General features: G+C 38.5%; 1 protein-coding gene across 8 annotated transcripts in view; it reads left to right on the top strand.

Moving 5' to 3' along the window:
• PARD3B (par-3 family cell polarity regulator beta) overlaps window positions 1-23,251 on the top strand; it is a 1,151,792-nt gene that overhangs the window by 633,644 nt on the left and 494,897 nt on the right. The window lies entirely within an intron of this gene.

Here is a 23,251-nt window from a genome sequence, read left to right as displayed (position 1 = left end):
GGCAATTTCACTCCTATACATTACATTTTTGGTGCCCGTTAGTTACCACAGATCTGGGAAAATATGGTATTTGTCCTTTTGGGACTGGCTTACTTCACTAAGTATAATGGTTTCCAATTGCAACCATTTTGTTGGAAAAGCAAGGATTTTAATATTGTTTATGATTGTGTAGTACTCCATAGTGTGTGTATGTATAATACATATAAACCATAATTTCTTTATTCAGTAATCTGTTGGTGGACATCTGGGTTTATTCTATGCCTTAGCTATTGTGAATTGAGCTGCAGTAAACATGGGGGTACAGATAACTCGTTCATATGGTTTGGATAAATTCCCATGAGTGGGATTGTGAGGTCATATGGTATAAATTCATTGTGAAAGCAAATGACCACTTAGGGGGTTTCAGTTATCATAAAGACATTTGCACAATCCATTATACAGTTTCCTTGTGAAAATATTTCAGATCAGTAAGTATCATGACCTTATATTTACAAATGTTGGGTTTCTTTTTACAGTATTAAATTTTTTTAATTAATTAATTTATTTGAAAAGGCAGAGTTGATAGAGGGAGAGATAGAGGGAGAGAGAGAGAGAAAGAGATCTGCCATCCTCTGGTTGTTTCCCCAAGTGGCTGCAATGGCCAGAGCAGGGCCAGGCAGGAGCCAGAAGCTAGGAGCTTCCTCTGGCTCTCCGACACGGGTGAGAGGTCCAAGCATTTGGACCATCCTCTGCTGCTTTCCCAGGCACGTTATCAGGGAGCTGGACCAGAAGTGGGGCAACTGAGACTTGAATCGGCTCCCATACTGGTTTCCGAGGCTGCATGTGGTGGCTTAACCCCCTGTGTCACAGCGCTGGCTCCTAAAAATATTTAAAAGCATGTCTAACTGCTTCAGTTTGGGCTACAACAATTCAATCAAACAGTGGTTCTCAGACTAGCAGTAACAGCATCATTTGGGAACTTGTTAGATATGCAGAGTCGCTAGCTCTTTCCAGACCCACATAAATAAGCTCTGGTGTAGGGGCTTGGAAATATGTGTTTTAACACCTTCTAGATTATTCTGATGCTCACTCAAATTTGAGAACCTCTGGAACAGTAGTTGGCCTGTAGTATAACTTAATGAGTGTAACTGATAAGCTTCAATCATCACATGTCCAACTTTATCTCTGTTATGTGGACAGTTTCTTACCCTGTGAAAATTGCAAGCCTGAGAGAGTTGCTCCTTTTTGGCCATGTGCCCCCTCATTTGGGCAAAGAGCCAGTGCTGAGCACAATCCAGTTACCCAACTCAATTACACCTGATTTATTTAGGCAAACTCAATTGTACTTGACTTTTTCAGGCCCAACTCGATTGTGCTTTAAAATTTCCACACTCAATTTGATTGTGTTCAAAATTTGTTACGTGCCACCTTGTAACTTGTAGATTTAGATCCATACCAAAGGGAAATATTTTGAGAGGCTTAGAACACTGGGCTATTGGTATTTGCTTGCAATTGTATCTGCTTCCCTTCTTTCTTTATCCTGATGCTGTAGGGTAAGCTATGTTGTTGACCCCTTATGTCAACCATATCCCACCATACAAGGTGCTATGGTTGAACTCTTGTCAAAGACTGCAGAGTTCCTAGGAAAATGATCCTTATATGTTATCAGAAAACAAGTTTGTTTAGTTTCCATTTATCTCATTTTAATGATGCACAGAGACATTGCTTCTTACCAAAGTTTGCATTGATTGTCACTATCAGAAATATTTTTAAAGCAAAGCTTTCCCTCTCTGAGGTAAACACTGTACCTCCCCTTGCTTGTACTATGAGACAAAGTCCTTAATCTTTGCCAGCTTTTTGAGTGTGTTCAATAACCCACAAGGCTGAGGGATTAATAGTCATTTGCTACTCCCTGGGAAGTACTTATACCTGAAAGAATTTTACTGAACCCTTGTCAGCAAAATCTAGTCTTGGTAAAATAGATGATGATAAATGCTCTGGTTCAGCATTATTAAAGCAGATGGAGGAAGTGCTGGCCATTTTGCCAGGTCATATGGCTTCCAGGTGTCAGAATGTAAATACTTAATGGCTTTTATCACAACACTGGTTTTGTTGGAGATTGAAAGGCAGTGGAAGGAGGAGTATTGTATGCTGTAAAGAAGCCCTCTTGACGTTTCTGAGGACTGGGGCCTAATTACATTCTCTTGCAAAGTTAACAATGAACAGCCTTGAGATTTGGCCCTACCTTAGTGGTTCAAGACAGATGTCTTATTAGTGGCCACTGCAGGCATGATTGCCTTCTAGAGGGTAGAAAAGAAGAATTTCCTGAAAATACATGTTTAAACAGCTCAGGAAAAATAAAGGAATATTGTGACCAACCACCGACTATATCCTTCTTATTATCCAGTGAGCCAAATGTTACCAGTAATTTATGCCAGCTGTTGATATAGAGCAGCTGGGTAAGAAGTTAGTTACAAAACTCAGGGGATGACCTTGATTTGCTTAATTGCCTCTCTGCCTGTGATCAGTACATTTGTTAAGGTACACTTGGTATAAGATAAGGAAATGTATTCCTTTTGTAAAGGATATTTGAAGATTAGGGGGAAAAATAATGCCACAATTGATTGTGGTTGACTTTTCCGGCTGTTATCAAAGTAAATACTACACATGTGAAACAACCGCTGTAGTCCATCTCATTTTGAAAGTGTACTTACAGGTCCGAACATGTTTCATCTGCCTGTTTTTTCCAGGAAAATGTGTGATCTTTATCATTAAAGAGTACCAACTTACGATCACTTCCCCTCCCCACCCCCGAAGGGCTGATAAAACAGAGATAGGCGCTGAAATAACACTGTTGCCACTTACTCTCCCCATGCCCCATCCCCAAAGATTCTCTGGACAATGACTTTTAAATAGGTTCTCATTATTTTTAATGAGCGTGCAGAACGTATGTCGCATAATGCAGGAGTAGATAGGTGCCCTTTTACTGAACTTGTCAGATATAATAAAACATCGTAGGGGTTAAGATGCATTTTTCTTTAAGATGTTATAATTATTTAAATTAAGAAGCCCAAGTACAAATCACACACTCTTCAATTCCTGTTGCTGCCTAAATGAAGCTTTACCACAATGCCAGCTCTCTCTTAAAAATGAATGTTTCATCACAGATGTTGAAAAGACAAAAGAACATTTAATATTGTTAAAAATCTCTAAGTTTACTCTTCTGTAAATCTGCCCGGAATGGCAGGATATTCAATTATGAATGTGTTCAGTTTTGTTTCCTAGCCCCTTATTGAGTCATATGTAGAACTTGTATCACTTATTCTTTGCATAATTAATTCTTTGCATTTCTTAGAGATTAGGGACCTAAGGAAGGATTAACAGTTTGAAATGTTATTTCAAATTTCATATTTACTCCTCCTCTCTTCTTCCTTCTTTTCTCCTTTCCTTTCTTGCTTCTGATCTCTTCTCCTGCCTTTCTGGAATCAAATCATACTCTGTAATGTATCCTTCCATCACAGAACACATTTGTTTCTGCTTTCTGTTGAAATGCCAGGTGGTGATGATGAAGGTGATAGTACATTACATGAGGGGATGGTATCAGAAGGGAGACAAGTATCATCTCTAAAAGCGGGCAAGCTAATCTTGCAAGTTATAGAATTGTCGCTCTATCTCACGGGAGCCTGTGGCTCCTGGCTTACGGAACTGTCTGCCTGAGCACCTCAAGGTGAATTGCCGACTTGCAGGCTGACTTGAAAGGGCTGGCCCTCTACCCTCTCCTGTATCACTTTCCTGAAACTTACATGTTTCATCTTTAGACCACTGACGTCCCGGAAGAGGAGAAAAACAAATAAACAGAAAATTAAGCAAATTCCAAATGGCAAAATAGAAAAATACCCAACTAAAACATCTTATCTATGGTTTACTTTTACTCCCTTCCCCTTGAAGCCAAGTTTTTCTCTTTCATGATACTCGGAGAGATTAATGTTCAGTAAATTATTTTCTTGGGCCTCCACTTGCCACTTTTTCTAGGTCCCCAGGAAATATTGGGGATCCCCTGTTCAACAAATATTTACTGAATGCCTGTTGCCATATTTATTGAATGTATATTTCTACTAGCTTCTGTGCCATGCACTGGGTATTCTAAAGTATACGAAAACACATCCCTGTGATTCAGGAGCTCATAGACAGTACTGTGTGCTATTAGAGAAACAAGAATATGGCATGGCGCCTTCTCACCTATAAAGCTAGTGGAAGGAAAGTAGGTGCACAAAGTTAAGAAAGAAAATGAGGTTGAAAGTGACTAGAAGTAATTCAAATGAAGAAAGCAAAGTGCTTTAAAGGCCAAAGGACTTTAAAATCATGAAATGTTTCAGGGATGAGGTAGGATCCTGGTTGGGTCCTGGATGGTTCAGAGAAGGAATGAGAGCAAACACTTCCCAGGTTATGGAGAAGCGTGAGCCAAAGGCAGAAAGGAAAACTCAGGAGAAGGAAGCAAAGGTATAGAAAGTGATTTTAGTCATAACACTGCAACGTATGCTGTCTCATAAATGGAATTGTAAATCTGTGACAAAACCATTTGCACAGGTGACATAGAAAGTACAGTATTTGTGGCTTTGAGATCTAATTGATCTCTTTAATAAGTTCTCCATTTCCGTTATCTGTTGCTGTTTACTGAGCAGCCTCAAAACCGGAAGACTTGACAAACATGACGGCTCGTTAGGTTGCTCTGTCCTGTGGGTTGTGGACACTGTTCCTCATCAGCTGCCTTCCACTGCAGCATCTGCTAGGCTGCAGGACCCAAGACGGTCTCCTGCACACGTGTGCCAGCGGTCCTGACTGTGTGAGGGACACCTTGCTTTTCCTTCATGGGTCATCTCAGCCTCCAAAATGCTGGTCCAGCATCCTTATATGGCCTTTTCAGGACAGCAGAAGCAGAAGAGGCTGGGGCTGTTAAGGCCTGGCTTTCACTGGTGCACAGTGTCAATTCTGCCTCATTCATTTGGTCAATGGAAATCTCAAGATCAGTGAGGACCCAAGGGGTAAAGGAATATATACTCCATGTGGTTGGAAAGAGCAGCCAAGTCACGTTTCAAGGAGATACACTTCACGGAAAAGGCCAGTGTTGCTATGATTGTTCATCTCAGATTGGGAAAGTTGGAGAATGCATCATCAGATAGTAATGTGTCGATCAGGAAGGTCTGGTACTGATTACTGGCCAAGTCTGCCATTGGATGTTAGAGATTACAGTGATCATTTAACTTCTTGGTTCTTAATACCACTTGCAAAAATTGAACTGTGTATTTTCTCCATGCAAATGCATTTCTGGAGGTACGAAACTTGATTTTGTTTTTCAGCAACCTTGTTAGCTGTGATGCTGTGAACCCTCCATCTGTGATGGATACCCCTATCCCTGGGCAAGGGATACAGCTTTCTCTTTGTTCTCCCACTGCAGGTGGAGACGTTTTTCTAGACACCCATAATCTGAATTGAGGTTGGGGAGTAGAGATTGGATTGTGTAAATAGTGATAAGCCAATAAATACTAAAATTTAAATTTAAAAAATAATCTGACAAAATAGGGAGAAGACTGTGACAGGAAACAGGGAGAAGAATACCAATAAAATTAGGGAATTGAATTATATAGTCTCCTAAGGTCCCTTTCTGTTCCAAATAATACTCTCTGGATCTCTGTGCATCAGATCTTGGCCTGACACTCAATACAGACAGTGCCTGAATTATGAATGATCTGTATATATGAACAGGCAGCAGGAGTCCTTCTCTGAGTGTGTATCTGTTCCACAGTTCAGAATGCCTAGGGAGCGTTTGACCTAAAGAGTGCCTTCTCCTTTGTAAATACAGAGCTAACAAATTGCCAACAGATCTCTTTCTCATGGCCACCTCTTCGAGCCCCTGCCGGGGCCGTTCTTGTTGCCGTAATAGTAGGACCAAATGGACACCTTCCTCCAGTCCTCTCCTCATGCTACCACCTATGTGGTTATGTTAAGGGGCTTCTGTCACATAATCAGCTCAGAGGGAAAAATGTTTCTTCTTTCCTAAATTTGAAGTTTAGGTGCATTTTCCCATAGCACATTATTATATTATTTCTTGTTTCTATATAATATATTATTATATTATTTCTGGTGTGTTTTGGTGATGCCATGGAGGAAACAAACCCTGCTGGCAGGTTGAAACTTAACACACAAATTGTAAGTACTTCTTTTGAAGAAAAAAATAATAAGTTCAAATTGTGAGCACTAACTTTGCAATCAAATTTATGACACCCAACCTGTTTTCTAAGTACAAATTGCCTTGTCTGAATCCACAGTCCTCATTTATTGAAAGCTTGTTTCCATTACACATAAAGAAAAATGAATGAATTGCAAACATTATTCATAAAGATTTTGGCCATCTTTCACACTAAAAATATATCTGGGTTCTGGATTCTTCTACTTGAAAAATATGACTATGTCAACACTTGCAACTTGTTGAAAAGTTGGCAGATAATTTCAGTGTAATTATTGATGTAAGCTACCCCAATCCCTCTTTAGGACTAGACAGGTTGTAAATAAATTATATAAATAAATGCTAATGCAATTATTAACTTGATAATTTTATGTGCTATGTAGGCATGCAAGAAAATTAAACAAAGATGAAGCTACTGACTTTGTTTATGTTCAGGGTGTATGTGATCATGACTTATTCTCTATATCATACAGAGGTAGGAGTACATTAGATCGAGCCTTGTCTTCAGCTACATAACCGAGTATGATTGTAAAAAAATGTAATTTCTCATGGTGGTTAAGTTAATAACATGTCACCATTATTTGTGCTCCTCTCAAACAGAAACCAAATCATCTATATCCTCGTTGGAAAGAAAGTAAAGGCAAAATGGCTACAAATAAGCTCACAGCTGTCTTTTTTAAAAGTTAAGCCTTTGCTGTGAGATAGCAGTTGAGGTCCGTCTGTAATCTGTAGGGTTTTCTTGCAGAAAAGAATAGTGATCATAAGTAAATGTCTTACTTCCTTCACAAACCTTTGAAAATATAACCCAAAGATTGCATTGCCTCTGTTCTCACCTCTCCATGGCTCCCAAGGGGGTTGGCATCTCTTATCAGAAGCAAGCAGCCAGGCAAGGGGCAGCCAACACATTGAGAGGCCAGGGCAGAGTAATGGTCAAGGCCATTGGGCAGGTAGTGAAAGGCCTCCTGCTGTGTTAAACAAATACAGTTTCCTTCCTGGCTTCTGCAGGAGCTAATTTTGTTTTTCACTTCTCTTCTGGTACAAGAACAATAAAGGATACATAAGGCCATTCTGCCTGTGAGGAGATGTGCATTCGATTATCATAAATCCACTGATAAAAAGTGCAGTGGTCAATGAGAACAGGCATTCTTGGATGAAATAAAAGGTTTAATTGAAACTACTATCCCAGGGGAGAGAGATGATTGAGTGTGGTATTGAGTAGACGTTAATTACCATAGTCCAGAGAGTAAAGAAAATAAAAGGAAGAACATTCTATGAATTTTTTAAATTTTCTAAATAGGTTTCTCTTTAAGAGAATATGAGGAGCTATCCTAATAGGATGCTAGAAAAACATGAGTTTTGCTCATACACAGTGTTCTTAGAACACTAATATTTCTCAGGAAGTTGCAGCTGAATTTGCTACTTACTAGAAGTTAGAACTAAGCAAAGTACAGAGTTTACTGTTATGCTGAATAATGGTTACAGAATATAAGCACATGTTGTGTTGACTTACATTAGTAAACAATTTACACTTATTTGTAATTCTAGAATTTTTGTATTCTTTGGTTATGTTTCTCAGTGCTTTTTTGTATTTTGGGTTTTTCTACAATTTAGCAGAAAATAAGTAGGTTGAAGAGGCATCTGGACATACGGTCCTCATTAAACACTAGCCTGCTATCTTTGTATCACTAAAATATGGCTGCCTTTGTAAATCATCCATATTTGTTTAGCCAGTGCTTTACTTTTGATGCGGCTAAAATAATGGGACGAACTCTATGTTCACAGAGACAAAGGCTGGAATCAAGGATTGCCTTAACACAAAAATAATTGGTCAGGTGTCTCTTCTGCCAACCATGAACATATTTGAATTATGAGTTCGATTCTTTGTTCCAGTCAAATAGAGTGCAAAAAATATTCTGGATTATCTGTACCTATTGTGAAATAGATTTGAAAGGACAAAGACTGGGAGATGATGAATCAATTAATAGTTTTTTGCTTAGTACCTTTGTTCAGACTGCTGCCCAATTCAATAAAAAAGAAAAAACAACTTTTCATTTGCTTTTCATTTTTATTTTAGAACCAATGGATTTGTTCACTGTGTTTAAATTTTTCAACCAATTGTTTAGGTGTTGATGTAGACACAGTCTTCTTAGTTTTAAATGTGAAAAATTGCCTTTTGAGGGTTAATTTGAGTAGGATACTTGCCAAATTGTACCAGCTGTCATAATAAAGTAGAAATGAATGACAGATTTACTCCACCCCATATCAAAACGCAAGAGCGGACATGGTGATCAGATGAGCCAAAGTAAATTTGAGATTTTACAAACATTTGCAAGCTATTTTCTTGCATAGCTCAGCCCTTCATAGGCATTGAAGTATAAACAGGTCATGATTATGCCTAGCACGATCATAGCACTGAAGGCAGCGGGGGGCAGGGAGGGAGAATCACCTTACTGCTGTAGGTTTCCAAATATATAACTTAATATTCCAAAGTACCATTTGAGGATGGTGATGATCAGTCTTGTTTTCTGACACATACTACCAGCCTATTCATTGGTCAGTAATACAAAGTGTTAAATCTTAGCAGTTTTTGAACTGTTTTTTTTTTTAATATTAGTGCAAATATGGTACATATTAAACTACTATGGAAGAAATAAGTGAAGCATCACTTATCCACAGTGGCCTTTAAATAACATGTGCCATGCATTTGTTCTTCAGCATGCATTGGGATAGGTGCTAGCGGTATAAACATAAAAGCAGAGTGGTCCCTGGGCCAGTAAAGTCCTTATAGATTTATGTACTAATGAATGATCATTAACATAATGTGATTAGTGTTACACTTTATAAAGTGCTAGGAATACCTAGATAAATGACTAACCACAGAGAACAGGTGACAATTAAGATGGGCTTTGAATGAGCCAACCTTGTGGCACAGCATGTAAATTGGCCACCTGCAGTGCCGGTATTCCATATGGGTACCAGGTCCTATTCCAGCTACTCCAGTTCCAAGCCAGCTCTGGGATAATGGCCTGAGGAAAGCAGCAGCAAAAGATGGCTAAAGTGTTTGTGAGACCCAGATGAGGTTCCTGTCTCCTTGCTCTAGCCTGGCCCAGAGCTGGCTGTTGTGGCCATTTGGGAAGCAAACCAGTGGATGGAAGATCTTTCTCTCCCTCTCTCTGTCTCTTCTTCTTTCTCTCTCTGGAACTCTGAATTTCAGAATAAGTAAATAAATCTTTAGAAAAAAAAGATATGCTTTGATGAGTAATAGTTTCCCAATGGGTGGCAAAGTAGGAACAGGAGAGAACTTGATTTTTAGGCAAATTATTCCATTTACAAATTTAGACAAGGCATATGTAGCATTTGATTAATTTTAGTTCCCTCTAACAAACATGCCTGAAAATCTACTTTAAAATGTTAAAAACTATGATTTCTATGGATAAGATGCAAGAAATAGCTGTGTTTTCCTCCCCCCTTTTAATGTCATTATTTTGAAAGGGCATTGTGGCAAAGAAATGTCAACAGAAAATTTATGAAGTCATCCCATAGCAAATATTTATTAGATGCATGCATCCTGCCGGATGCTAAATAGGATTCAAAGTTGAATTAAACATAATTTCTGCCCTTGATGAGATCACAGTGGTATAGCAGAGTTAAGACAGACAAGCTGGCAAATAATTGTAAGAATAGAAAATGATGAGAATCATAGGAATGAGAAAATGAAGGTAAAATGGGAGTTCAGAGAAGGGCAAATCGTTTCTCCACTGATCAGTAAATACTTCAAAGGATTGATGGTGGGCTGGCATTTTGGCACAGTTGGTTAAGCTACTGTTTGCTGACTCCTACATCCCATATCTGAGTGCCAGTTCCAGTCCTAGCTACTTCACTTCTGATCCAGCTCCTTGCTAATGTGCCAAGAAAAAGAGTAGAAGATGGCCCAAGTACCTGGGTACCCACCACCCATATGTGAAATCCAGATGAGTCAGATGAGTATCTGCCTCCTGGATTTAGCCTGGCTTAGCCCTTGTCATTGTGGCCATTTGGAGAGTAAACCAGCAAATAAAATCTCTCTCTCTCTCTCTCTCTCTCTCTCTCTCTCTGTCATTTTGCTTTTCAAGTAAATAAATAAATATATACTTTTTATAGAAAAGAATTGATGGTTTGTATGCTGAGATGCAATGTTTTGGTATTTGGAAATATAATACTAAGAACCCTTTATTCCATTACACCTTTACTATAAAGTTTCTTTTGAGTTGAAATAATGTCTGTACTTGATATATAAATGCATACCTAAAATGAAAATTTTCCCTTATGTTTGATTTAATTTAGTATCATAAAAATTATAGGTCTGTAGCATTAGGGAAATGCTGGACTGAAAGATTCATTCACTAATTGTATTTATTTAAGTCTTCCCTTTTCATATATCGGCAAGTAAAAATGGAGCTGTAATTTTTTTCTAAGTTAAGGATAGTCCTTATTTAGTGTTTGAAGCATTGTTTGTTGGAAAATTAAGATCCATTGGTTCAGGGAAGAATGAAATCTTACTCAGCCTATATCTAGCAAAATATTGATTGGAAGTATGCTGAACTTTTAAACTTATTATAATTACATTCTGATTTTACAGGAATTAAGGCCATAGAAATTGCTCCCTACCCTTTTCTGCTTTCTTATACATACAACAGCATATAAGATGGCATCTGGAAGATAAATACTAAGGAAGAATAATGTGAAGTGAAAGGCAATAGTTAGTAACCCAAGCAAATTATTTAGGGCCCTGGAGCCACCTGAACAATGCTCTTCAAGATCTGGCGTAAGTAGTCCAAGGATGTGGAGAAGGAAGCCTCCTGTATCTAGCCTGCATATTTTTCTACACTGGGAAAAATCTTGCAAAACCAGATGCCACTCTGAAGTTCAAACTATGTGTGTCAAGCAGAGTATGTGATACTTGACAGAAGAGAAGAGATGATTCAGAGAAATATAAACCTTACATTGTCATTAACCCTTGATGGTTCCCATGAGTCCCCCCCACACACAGGCCATCCAGTTGGTGAATGGATTATTGATTTCAGTTCTTTGGTTTCAAACAGTAACATAAATCCCTACTCTTGTCACAGCTTCATGGTATTTGGAGAGTACTTGTCTGACCATAGTCAGTGGGTTTGGCCATATGAATCTATCTGGCCAATGAGATGCTAGCAGATGTTAAGGGAGCAAATCCTTTAATGGTATTCTCATTTTCACTGCCTGTCTTTCATCATCTGATAAACATGCTTTGAGTATCCAGTGGTCCAAGGAAGATGAAAGATGTGGTACAGACGTATATCTAACCTTTAGCTTAAAGGCAAGCCTACTGAGCCCAGCCTAGATCAGCAAAATTCCAGCCAACCTGAAGATATGTGAGGAAGAGTAACTGCTATTTGTGAATGTCACAACTTTGGTATGGTTTGTTATGCTGCATTTTTGTGACGACTGTGGTCTGATACAGTCATTTGCTTTTCATTATGAATTGATGATTTTATCCTTTCCCTTCAGTTTGTGTATAATGTGATAATAAGAAGCTACAGTCACATTTTAATTTTGATGGGATTTCATCTTCTATAGAACCTAGAAGACTTTTCTTTTATAGTCAGTTTTATCTGACAATTAATTTTAACAGAGTAATTGATTTAATTATTAAGATAAAGGCAAATTATATGTCTATCTGCAAATGGCATGTTATATATATGGTAAGAACATTTTCATTACAATGGTAAACATGTACTATGAATTTTAAATGGTTGTTACCCACTGAGATTTCTCAATTCCTATTTGGAATTTAGAATTATTTATCATTAATAGCATACTAAAGGGGATTGGTTTCCAGCTGGAATCACATTAGATGCAACTCAGACTAACAGAGAAAAAGATGGGGTACAAATGGTTGCTTTTATCTTTTGGTCCTTATGAGCCTTAACCAACAAACGAAAGCTCTCTCCTGCTCCCACAAAAGTACTGTTTTCTGAGGCTGTGTTATTAGTATTACTGTAATATACATAATTTAATACATGTTACTCTTAAAGTGAAGAAACAGTTACTGAGTCCTCTAGGGAAAACAAAAGTAATTGGATATAATCCCTACTTTTGAAACTTTTTAGTTGGGAAGAAAGCTGTGTTATCTTTACTGAGAGAGTCATTGCTCTATAAATAATGCAAAATATCCCTAGATTAAAGGTTGCTTTACAGAAAGTTCTTACACTTCTGTGATGGTTTAAGACTTGATCTTGTAGCCATGGAATTTCCTAAGTTTTCCATGAAAATGATTTTTAAGTCTTTGTCTTAGACTATCTACAGATACTTCCCAATCCAAAAACTAAAAATGAAAAGAAAAAAAGAAAAACAAGAAAGGGAAGAATTTCTTATAAGGAAACTAAACATCATATATTCTCCTTCATGGAATTAATTCGGAAAGCTTTAGAACGTCCTTACTAGTCTGCGTATCTTGAAGACCAGAATGAGACTACATTTTCCTTGTAACACTCGTGGAAACCCTCATCCTCATGCCCTTCACCTGTGTGATCCTGTGTGTTAAACATTAGCTCACTCCAAGTCTCCAAGAGAGCCAGTTTGCTTAGCTTAATTGGTTTCTGAAGCTGCCTCTAACTGGGTAAGGCCTTGGGCCACCCTCCTTGAGAAGCCCCAGCAAGCTGTGAACTGATTGTTAAGGGATCAGAGGACAGCTTCAAGTCAGCAAACGCCAGCCCGGCGTCCTGAGCTGCAGATCAGGCTGTGTAGACCGAATAGGAGCCCCAACTGGCATGCCCCCTTCAGTACTGTGGCTGATGTTTCACTCTGTACTTGGTGGTGTTCTGTCTGGTAAGTGCAGGTAGCCTGGAATACGAAGTAGTTGTGATGACGAAGATACCAAACATGCTTGACATCAGAACCCAACTTCCCAGATGGGCTGCTCCTCATAGGATCAGGCTAATAGTGCTTCCTTTTGAGGTCGTTAAAGTATTTCAATTGTATAGTTTGCTGTTCTTGAATCTTAAGCTTATATAAAAGTATATATTCTATTTTACCCACTGAATTATTGCACTTAAGACATTTTTAATCAGATTTCTCTAATTTACTTCTAACAAGAAGGAATAAAAGCAAAACAAAACAACCTGTTTTTTTCTCAGTTTTAACAAAGCAGGTTCTGGTTTAGAAAATTTCATGCTATCTGAATTATAACATATCTATTTATACTATATTCATGAAATAAAATATATTCATTCCCTTAATGTTTATCCGAAAAGGAAAATAAATTGTTGAATTTCCTGACCTTTCAAGTTTCTACTGTAAGGTATGCTTGGGGAGTGGGAGGCCGGAATTATAATAAGAACCCTAACTCTGACATTTTTGTTACTGATTTACTATTACAGTACTGAGTAAGCAATTAAGAATACTCATTTTCTGAAAATTTTTTTCTGGTATTAGATTAGCCTTTTATTGAAAGAAAATTGATTTAGATAAATTCAGTCACCTTTAACATTCAAATTTCCTCTCCACCCAATACAAAGGGATGAGTATAAAAAAACATGAAAAAGTTCCCAATTACCAGTAACTTGAAGGATTTTTAAATTCATATCAATGAGCCGGCGCCGTGGCTCAATAGGCTAATCCTCCACCTTGCGGCGCCGGCACACCGGGTTCTAGTCCCGGTCGGGGCGCCGGATTCTGTCCCGGTTGCCCCTCTTCCAGGCCAGCTCTCTGCTATGGCCAGGGAGTGCAGTGGAGGATGGCCCAGGTGCTTGGGCCCTGCACCCCATGGGAGACCAGGAAAAGCACCTGGCTCCTGGCTCCTGCCATCGGATCAGCGCAGTGCGCCGGCTGCAGCGGCGGCCATTGGAGGGTGAACCAACGGCAAAGGAAGACCTTTCTCTCTCTGTCTCTCTCTCTCACTGTCCACTCTGCCTGTCAAAAATAAAAAAAAAAAAAAAAAAAAAAAAATTCATATCAATGGTTAAAAATGATCCTAACTTAATGAATATGCAATTTGGGAGATCATTTAAGGATATGTATTTAAAATGTTGTTCCTATGGAGCTACCTGTAATCTATGTTTTGAAATCTTTCTTCCATTAAAAGAAAACATCAGTGTTGTTACATTTAGCTCTCTGAAACTTTTATTCTACTTATTGTGACATTAATTTAATTTTTTCTTTTCTTTATGATTGATATTGAACTTTGAACTAATCTTCAACAGCTTAGAATATAGTTCCATTTATGTATATATGCACCATGAACTCTGATTCTTTTTTGAGTTCTACCTATATTGTCCAAAAGAGAAAAAAATACTTTAAAAGATCATCTGCCTACTTGTATATCACCATGAGCTCTTCTCATTTCATTTATACATTAGTGGGAGTAGGAGAAAAAGTCTTTTAGCATTTATGAAAATGATCTTCCTGAGATCACCACATACCTTGGTATGCGCCTGCTCGTCTTTCGTCTTTTTTCTTTTCTTTGCTCTCTAAAAAGTACAATTGAAAATAAAATGCCTCCCTGCTGTGGCAATGAGCCTCTGATCCCCACTCTAGGATGATATTCACATTTTGAATTTTATGTAATCCAATTGGCCAAAAACCCTTCATGCTTATAATAGCTACCCAGAGCTTTTTCAGAAGATTAAAAATTTTCAGAAAATTAACTGTCTTGCAGGTGTCTTATCCTCTCATTGTGAATTTTTTTTTTTTTTTTTTTTTTAGCTATAACAAAAGTTCCATCTCCTTAAATTCCTTAGAACTTACTTAGGCAAAAATTAACAATAGTTAAGCTTATTATAAAATATCCTGGCAGAATTGTGTGTGTGTGTGTGTGTGTGTGTATACACACACACTTATATATAAACTCATTTTTTTCTTCTTAAAGCCCTTTTGTTTGAGTTTTGGTAATTGACAAACTGATTGCATGTGAAACATAACTCTTGCATAAAGTAAGCTGCTCACAGCACAGACTAATTACACATTTGGGAGGCAAGGCAAAGATATCCAGAGCTTGCTTGTGGTGAGCCAAGAGCACAGCATTTAATGAAATGAGGGCCGTAAAAGGTTCAGCATGCATGCTTTCAGGTCTGACCTGGGCTTCTGGGAGATTGAACATTGGCCCTGTGGACTGGTGGGTTCCCCCAGGGGTTGAAGGCTGGGTTATTACTACTTGTGTGCGTGAATCAAGCACTTCTTTGCAATACAAGACATTTGTGATTCTAAAGATGGCCCCATTTGGAACACTCTTAAGCTAATAATATGGCGGTCTCCCTAGTCATCCATCTTCCTGCCTCTCTAGCCTCCTTTCATTCCAAGTAATTACTTTTGTTTTTTTTTTTTTTTCTCTAAAAATGGTTAGAATATCTGGCAAGCCCTGACTTTGTAGACTCTTGTTTCCTCTTGCCTCTCGCTCCATTCCTTCCTCTTCAGAAAATTCCATGAATGAAACAGAAAGGCCCCCTCCTGTTGCTCAACACACTTTTTTCCAATCCTGTTCTGTATAGGCTATTTCGCATCAGAGTGCTTAGTACATTGTAAGTGCTTGATAAAAATGTAAATGACTGTGGTTTACAAAGGGCAGCTGTTGTCACTCAGAGCAGAATGGACCACTCTCATCTCTGTATTCCAACTGTGACAGGTGATTTGTTTTGTATGGAAATAGAAATAGCTTGAAACATAAGAAAACAAGAGAATTGGAGAAATTGGAGGAGAAATAACTATGGAAGAGAGAAAGGAAACATACATACCTAATTAGGGTAGTATCAGAGCAACAGCTATGGAAACTTGAAGACTGTTTCTGTGAGAGAATGAAAGATCAGGGCTAGAACTGGAAAGGTTAACACATTAAAAGTGGCTTACAAAATTTGGAGAGAAAAAAAATTTAACATTTTTCTCACTATTTGCTTTTGCATTTCTTTTTTTCTTTAATAAAAGTAATACCTATACATGTATGGTTGCAGTGTTTTCAAAAATGAAAACAGTGACCCATTAGTGGACTGTGGAATCAGCTTAGTTGGTTCTGAGCAGATTTTTAAAAATCCTAAGTTAGAGGATAATTGTATGGGAAACACCCTGACCAAATTGCACTCTGGGTAACTATTGTCCCATGTTTATGTATCTGTGTGTACATATGCATATATGTATTTGGATGAGTAGAGAAATAACAGAGAGAGAGAATGTGGCTTTGGGTACTGGATCATGTTTTCCAAACTTCTGAAAATGTACTGTGACCATTGCTTATTACAGTGTTTACTTGTAATTTAAAGTACATGACGCCATTTAAACCAGGAGCAGGCCAGCGTCCATCACAAGTCACCATGCTATGTCTGTGCCTTGACTGAGGATTTGTTATTGAAGATAAACTAGAGCAGGAAGTATGGCATCAAGAGAGAAATAGGAATAGGTTACTTTAAAATGTCCTTATAACCTTATGAATCTTATTAACCTCATTAACCTTATTCTTGTACTAACATAATTTTTACAATTATTTTAATGTAAAATTAACTTACAGAAAAATTTGAGTAATTGACATCATGAGTCAAATGTGGCACCAGCAATTTATTTCATTTGCTTCTATGTGTATATATAATCCCACAAATACACATTCACAGATACACATATTTAAATATATACAAGCACAAATTGTTGGCCACTCACTCATATATATCATTCATCATTTAAAAAAAAAGAGTTTATACAGCGCCTGTTTCTGAGTCTGACAGTGTGTAAGGTACCAGCAATACACTGTGGGGCAGAGAACCAGAATAACATAAAAGTCTCTGCATTCAGGCAACATTATTAGGGGAAAAATGAACAAACATTCCAGTGTGTATTAAAAATGCTCTAGATAAAATCAAAGCAAGTAGTGAACATAGGCAGAGTGACATGGAAGGGACTGAAAACAGTATCACATTGGATGGTTGGTCAGGGAAGACCACAGTAGTAAGTTGATATTTGAACAGAGATTCAAAGGAGATAAGATATACAGAAATCCAGGGAAAAGGGATTGAAAGCAATGGGACAAGGGACACATGTGGGCATATTGTATTGAAGACAGAAAATGACCAATGTGACAGGTATGTGAGGTGAGCAGTAGATGTAGTCAGGGTAGTTGGAGTGCTTAACTTAGTAAGACTTTGTGGGATACTGTAAAGACTTCAACTCTTTCAATAAGGTGGAGAATCTCTAAGAAGTTCTGTGCATTTGCTTTAGCTGGGCCACTCTAGCTGCAGTGGTGAAAAATAACCTGAAGAGGAGAAAGATGGGAACATGGAGGCAGGAAAGAGGGCTATGTCAAGAAGCGTCTGATGAGAAGTAGTCATAGACATGGCTGGACTCACAGGGATCTGGGTGAACCATTAAGGTACAACCAACAGGAAAGGCTGATGGATCAGAGTTGGGATGTGAGACAAAAAGGAGTCCGTGAGGTTGAGGTCTCTGGCTTGAATAGCCAGAAGATGTGGTTGTCATTTTCTGAGATGAGACTGACTTTAGGAGGAACAAGTTTGAGCAGTGATCCATTCAACCATAATTTCAAGGTAGAAACTTTCATGGTGTTGCATAGCAGAAAGTTGAGTGTATGGTCCTATTGTTGTAGGCTGAAAGCTGAAGATATGAACTTGTGATTCAGAAGTGTATGAATGGTACTGAAAACTGTGAAATTAGAAGCAGTAGCTTAGAGAGTAAGTAAGAAAAGAGAGGAGACCCGGTGATTGATCTCTGGGACACTCCAGTATTTAGACATTGGAGAAATAAGGTAGAATCAGCAAAGGAGATCTGAAAAGGTTAGGCAGTGAAGGAGGAGGTGAACTAGAAATTAATGGTGCGTTGAAGACAAGAAAAGAAAGTATTTCAAGAAGTATGGCTTGATCAGTTGCTTCTAACACTACTGGTAGATTAAATAAGATAGAAAGTGAGAATTGACAGCCTTATGGAAAACATTGGTGGCCCTGATTTATAAATATACTACACATGTGTATACACACACACCCTTATAAAATTTATATGCACATATTATTAAATAATTAAGCAATGCATAAAATATATGTAGAATATATATATTAGTATCCATAGTATTCAAATAAATGTATACAGCTCTGTGTGTATAATGATACACACTTCACTGCAATAATACAGCAAATATTTCTTATATATTCAAAAATTTCTTTAAGAATATTAGAGCAGTTGTGGTTGTGCCTGGTTTGAGTCCCAGCTACTCCAATGCTGTTACAGTTTCCTGCTACTGTGCATTCTGGGTGGCAGCAGATGATGGCTCAGGTACTTGAGTGCCTGCACCCACATGGGAGACCTGGATCAAGTTCAAGGCTCCCAGGTTTGAGCTGATCTGCCCCAAGCTGTGTGAACATTTGTGAAGTGAGCCAGCAGACAGAGGATTGATCTCTCGCCCCGCCCTGCCACGCTGTGTGTGTGTGTGTGTGTTAGAGCATGCACACATGAGTGAGAGAGACTTTGCTTTTCAAATAAATGAACTAATTAAAATTAAAATCTTCTTATCCATATATATATATCAAAACTGGAAAATATACAAAAAATAAACAACAATCTGTAGTCTAATGCCAATGGATCATGATGATTTTTTGTTGTTCACTTAGGGTGGGATAGGAGCAGGTAGATAAGAGGTAGGTGGATTTCTGAGTATATGTATAAAATTCTTATGTTACACAATTAAAATATCCTATATCTGGAAGCTTTTTTGTTTTATCATGTTCCCAAATGATTAAACACATTTGTGTCAGTATTTTATATAATTCTATCATTCTGAATAAATTTTAAAACAGCATACATATGACATACATATAGCATACATATAGCATAGCTAGCCTAACAAATATCTTGATAGGCAGCATTTTTTCTCCTGGATTCTTGTATTAGTGAAATAGAGTATTTTGTGTCTCTGCCAATAAATTTAGTGTTTACTATCACCTCTCATACTCTGTTCTTTCCACACAGGTCACATTTCTGCCTTTGAAAAATTAGCTGCCCTGTATCCAGGAATATAACTATGTAAATGATCCTCCAGTAATTCTTTCTTTCATGGTCAGTCATGAACCCATGAAGCTAAGACGTGGTCAGATGCAAGGATGTTTACTGTCCCCTATTCCTTAGAGGTGGAAACTCTTTACTAGGCAGCGATAGAGCCAGCCGCTGCTAAAATGCCACTTTGGGCCCGAGTTTCTTGGCTTCCACTGCATTCAGAAATTGATGATTCATGGCAGTGGTTCCCAACTAGAGGAGATTTGGGTTCCAGGTGGTATGTGGCAATGTCTGATGACAATTTTGATTGTCATGGCAGAGAAGAGGGTACTATTTGCATCTAGTTGGTAGTAGCCCAGAATTGGCCCAAGTATATTACAATCCACAGAGTAGTTCCCACAAGAAAGAATTGTCCAGCTCAGCTCAATGTCAGTTGTGCTGAGGAGGAAGAAGGATTGATAAGGATCTTATGTGACTGACTATGGGCAGGTGCAAGGGCATTAGGGCATTGCATCTACAAGTATGTAGTGGACATATCTAGGAACTGTCTTGTGCTGCAGTGAAGGTTAGGCCACTGCCTGCAGCACCGACATTCCAAAAGCCCTGTTTTGTGTCTTGGTTGCTCTACTTCTGGTGCAGCTTCCTGCTTATGTGCTTGGGAAAGCAGCAGAAGATGGCGCAAGTACTTGGACCCCTGCCATCCGTGTGGGAAACCCTGATGGAGTTCCAGGCTCCTGGCTTTAGGCTAGCCCTGCCATGTCTGTTGCAAACATTTGAGAATAAATGAGCAGAAAAAAAAGGATTGATCTCTCTCTCTCTCTCTCTCTCTCTTTCTCTCTCTCGTTCTCTCTCTCTCTCTATAACTCTGCCTTTCACATAAATAAATAGATAAATATTTTTCCTTAAAAATGACTTTGTGTCTAGAGTTATGGCCTCTAATGGCAAAGAATATGAAATAGTGAGACAACAAATAAATGAATTTCACGAAGTTTCCCTTATTACACCTCTTTGGAATGTTTTTTTCTTGACTGTTTCCATTTCTGTGAGTAGAAAAAGCAACACTATGTGGAAAAGAGCTGTTGTGCAAAAGATGGAAGCTGGGGGGGTCCAAAAGTCCAGCTATGTCATTGCTTTTGGGTTTATCCTGTCACTCTGGTCCTGCATTGGAGGCATTTGCAAGTACTCCACACCCCTTTCTGTCTGCTACAAAAGATTGTCTGGCAAGATTTGCATTTAATTTTCAGAGTTGCTGATTGAACCAAGATTATTGGAAGGAGGCATTCAGCATATTGATTTTTTTGTACATTAGGTAAAGGCACATTTATTTCTAACAGAGGAAATGGCTGTGTTAACTACTGTAATGGCTTCCTTCACCATTGGGACATTGGCTATTATTGGAGACCACTAATTAGGACTCGAGCCTGCTACAGCATAGGAAAGACATAAAGCATAACTGTAGGTGGGTGGAGAATATAAAATTGCATCATGTCTTACTGTTACAGTAGAAACTTGACTTGGAATTTCTTGTAGGTGGGTCAAATCATGATGGCCTTCGATAGTGGGGCGTAAAGATACTATGTAGTATACTCTAGTAGCTAAGTGTCTTAGTTGAACTCACAGAAGAAGAAACTACAATGATGGGTACCAGGGGGTCAGAGGAATGGGGAGCTGTGAACCAAGGATGCACAATTTCAGTTAGGCAGGGAGAAACAGCTCAGGAGACTTGGTACGAAATAGTGACCACTGTAATTCAAAGGGTGCATGGAAAATGAAATTAAAAGATAACACTCATTTGCCAGGAATTTTTGGAGCCCCCTCACAGCTAATGTATACTCATACCTAAAAATTGCTAGTGGAATAGATTGCATTTGGTTTCACTGCCAAAAAAAAAAAAAAATATATGAGGGCACTCAAAAGCCAGGAAAGTGTGTGTGTTTTTCTGTGAAAATAGTGTTCACAAACGTGTAGGAAGAGCAGTTGTCCTTTAATTTATACTTTAATTTGGTGGAACTTTATTAGACTGAAATTAACCAAATTCCAGAGAGGACTGGAAGGGTAAGTGATTATGAAATGTTATGGATTCTAAATCGGGCATTTTGGAAGACAAAGATGAAGGCTAATAGTTTACATTTAGTACTAAATTCTGGCATTGTAATAGAAAAAGGACAGTTTGAATCAAAGGAGAGGATTTGTTTTTTAGATAATAATATAATGAGTTAGTTAAAAGAGCTAACCTGTAATAGGTTTATTAAATTAAGCAATAAAGGCTCATTTCTTTGAACAACCTGTTGTCAAAATCTTCACAGCTAACTTCATTTGCAATGAAATTAAATCAAAGAACTATTTAAAAGTTAGGCATGGATTTTCTCTGTTTTGGTGGGAGTTGAAAATGTCATGTCAATGGATCTGGCTATGATCAACCCTTTAATCCTGGTTTAATTATGGGTTCTTTGCTACTTCTGATTTCATAGTTATTTGTGACTGCCATTCAGACAGCCATAGTAATTTTTTAAATACGTAATTTTACATAAGAATCCCCTCAAAGTAACCTTAAGATGAGAGTCTCTAGACATAATTATAGAGAGGAAGGAACTACTGACCTACAATGAGTTGATAGTTTCCAGGAATATCTCATTTTCAGTTAATTTTTCAGTTTAGCACTGTGACAGAGTTTCACATATCTGCAAGCTTGACAGGAATGTAGAAGGGACACCTACAAATATTATCAGATCTTGCTTGTCTGTTCCCACAACTATGCATTTGAAACACTAGGGGCCAGATAGAGTTAACCACCCACATTTCCCAGGAGGCCTGAACTCTGACTATGCTGTTTGCAGCTAAACTGTATTGTCTCAAGACCAGAGTACTTGCAGCTAGGTGTCACATGTCAAAGGGAATAGGAATATTTGTTGCACATAATCATTTTTGTTTGGGTCTAAAATTGAGTGACAATGAATTACAGGTGCACAATTAAAGCACAGGTTTGGACAAAGTGAAATATAATCCAACAGTATCTATTTCTCTACCTATACATTTTTCTTATTTCAAAATAATAGTTCAGGGCCAGCGCGGCGGCTCACTAGGCTAATCCTCCGCCTTGCGGCGCTGGCACCCCAGGTTCTAGTCCCGGTCGGGGCACTGGATTCTGTCCTGGTTGCCCCTCTTCCAGGCCAGCTCTCTGCTGTGGCCGGGGAGTGCAGTGGAGGATGGCCCAAGTCCTTGGGCCCTGCACCCGCATGGGAGACCAGGAGAAGCACCTGGCTCCTGGCTTCGGATCAGCGCGATGCGCTGGCCGCGGCAGCCATTGGAGGGTGAACCAATGGCAAAGGAAGACCTTTCTCTCTGTCTCTCTCTCTCTATCCACTCTGCCTGTCAAAAATAAATAAATAAATAAATAAATAAATAAATACAAAATAATAGTTCAGTTTTTTTCAGTATTGTATTGACAAAGTATTGACAAACTTTACCAATAGTGATTATTTCCATGAAAAATTTATTTTAAGTTACATAAACCAAATCCTGATTTTTTTTAAAAAAAATGTATTCAAGACACTGCAGGCAGCAGCTTTACCTGCTTCGCCACAACGCCTGCCTGCAATGCTAGCATCCTGTATGGACACCAGTTCGAGTCCTGGCTGCTCCACTTCAGATCCAGCTCTCTGCTATTGCCTGAGAAAGCAGTAGAAGATGGCCCAAGTTCTTGGGCCCCTGCACCCATGCAGGAGACCTGGCAGAAGCTCTTGGTTCCTGTCTTTGCATTGGCATAGCTCTGGCCATTGTGGCCAACTGGGGAGTGAACCAGTGGATGGAAGGAAGACTTCTCTCTTTCTCTGCCTCTCCTTCTCTCTCTGTGTAACTCTGACTTTCAAATAAATAAATCAATCTTTTTTTTAAAAAAAAAAAAAAAGAATCAATGATAGAGAGAGAGTGTGTTCTTATCCGCTAGTTTGCCCCCCAAATGCCCACGAAAGTACAGGACTAGGATTAAGCTGGGGACCAGGTACTCAATTCAGATTTCCCACGTGGGTGAAGAAC

The sequence above is a fragment of the Oryctolagus cuniculus genome, chromosome 3, assembly GCF_964237555.1.
Source record: "Oryctolagus cuniculus chromosome 3, mOryCun1.1, whole genome shotgun sequence".
Classification (NCBI taxonomy): Eukaryota; Metazoa; Chordata; class Mammalia; order Lagomorpha; family Leporidae; genus Oryctolagus; species Oryctolagus cuniculus.
This window is presented reverse-complemented; position numbering and strand designations above follow the sequence as displayed.